Source organism: Cynoglossus semilaevis, chromosome Z, assembly GCF_000523025.1.
Source record: "Cynoglossus semilaevis isolate Cse_v1.0 chromosome Z, Cse_v1.0, whole genome shotgun sequence".
In the NCBI taxonomy this organism is placed as follows: domain Eukaryota; kingdom Metazoa; phylum Chordata; class Actinopteri; order Pleuronectiformes; family Cynoglossidae; genus Cynoglossus; species Cynoglossus semilaevis.
Window position 1 is genome coordinate 12,951,273 of NC_024328.1, and position 1,990 is coordinate 12,953,262.

Below are 1,990 nucleotides of genomic sequence, written 5' to 3' on the forward strand. Positions count from 1 at the left end.
TCTGCTTCCCAAAGAGGGAGAAGGGGAATCAGGAAAGACTCAGAAAAGCACGGTGGACACAGGACTGGATAAGACTGGATCTGTCGCATCGCGCGCTTACAAGACACACGTGCACATACACACACACACACACTGGGTGTTTGGTGTCGGTGACGTCCATGTCTTCAACACTTTAGGATTAAGATGCATCATTTAAATCTGGTTTAAGCCAACGTGGCATTCCATGCATTCTTCATTCATGGAAAATAAAAAAAATAAAAAGAGAGAAAAACAAAGACAGATATTTTTCAGCATGCATGCGATCAACAACGGGACTTTTTCTTTGAACAAAGGAACGAACACACACACACACACACACAGCGTTCACATCCACAGCAGAAGAACTTGTGGCGACTCTCTCTCTCTCTCTCAAAGAGTTCGGTGTTAACGTGCATGCCTTGTGGTTATAACACCATCGTTTTCCTGTAGTGCCCTATCACACTGTCCTTCACTCTGTCTGCAGCAACAACAGCGGGAAATATTGGACCAACACACACACACACACAGGCCCCGAAACCACAAGTTGAACAAACTCCCCTCACGCCACCATCTTGTATATTTCATGCACTTTCGACCAGCAGAGATGAGTGGAGTCGACGGAAGGAATTGATTGGTTGCTCGCTATTTATTGAAAAAAAAAGAAAAGAAAATAAGGGTCGTGGTCCCTGTGTTGAAGACTTCTGTTTTAAGATAGTGGAAAAAAAATAACAACTGTAAAAATCCAGGTTTTGATTCTAAACATCAAAGGTGACAACAAAAAAAAGAACACGAAAATGCAGTACCGTCATAGACCACTAGAGGTCATGGACTCTGTTGTGAAGACCTTTTATACGAATGAAAACAAAAAAAAAATCCACTAATATCCAGGTATTTATTTCAAACATAGGTAACTTTAAAATAATCACTGCTCCCCCGCAGTACCTCCATAGACCGCTAGAGGTCATGGACTCTATTGTGAAGACCTTTTATACGAATGAAAACAAAAAAAAAATCCACTAATATCCAGGTATTTATTTCAAACATAGGTAACTTTAAAATAATCACTGCTCCCCCGCAGTACCTCCATAGACCGCTAGAGGTCATGGACTTTATTGTGAAGACCTTTTATACGAATGAAAAAAAAAACCCCACTTTTATCTAGGTTTATATTTCAAACAAACTGTAGGTAACTTCAAAATAATCACTGCTTCCCCGCAGTACCTCCATAGACCACTAGAGGTCATGGACTCTATTGTGAAGACCTTTGATACGAATGAAAAAAAAAACCCACTAATATCCAGGTATTTATTTCAAACTGTAGGTAACTTTAAAATAATCACAGCTCCCCCGCAGTACCTCCATAGACCGCTAGAGGTCATGGACTCTATTGTGAAGACCTTTTATACGAATGAAAAAAAAAACCCACTAATATCCAGGTATTTATTTCAAACTGTAGGTAACTTTAAAATAATCACAGCTCCCCCGCAGTACCTCCATAGACCGCTAGAGGTCATGGACTCTATTGTGAAGACCTTTTATACGAATGAAAAAAAAAACCCACTAATATCCAGGTATTTATTTCAAACATAGGTAACTTTAAAATAATCACTGCTTCCCCGCAGTACCTCTACAGACCACTAGAGGTCATGGATCCTCTGTTGAACCATTCACACATTCTCCTCTAACCATTTCATACCGTAAACACAGTCCACTGTGAATCTAATGTAGCCAGACTGAGGGACACTGTGTTGTTTCTTTCATTTTTGACAACTTTGTATTTTGATTTTTTTTTCTGATGTCAGAGCAAAAAAAAAAAAAGAAAAAAAAAGGAAATAGAAAATGACGAGCTGTAGTATTTTTTTAATTTATGTTTATTTTGCAGATGTCTTAATAAGCAATGTACTGCACAAAGTAGAGTGTGTTTTGTCAGTCAGACGAGCTTTCTCTCCAGGTTGGCGGGAGGGGGAGGGAG

General features: G+C 39.3%; 1 long non-coding RNA gene across 1 annotated transcript; it reads left to right on the forward strand.

Annotated features, from left to right (window-relative positions):
- The first annotated feature begins 6 nt into the window (after positions 1-6).
- On the forward strand, positions 7-1,836 carry LOC107990249 (uncharacterized). Its single transcript, XR_001761798.2, has 2 exons — positions 7-978; positions 1,118-1,836. It is a non-coding gene; the product is annotated as an uncharacterized LOC107990249 (long non-coding RNA).
- The last annotated feature ends 154 nt before the right edge of the window (positions 1,837-1,990 follow it).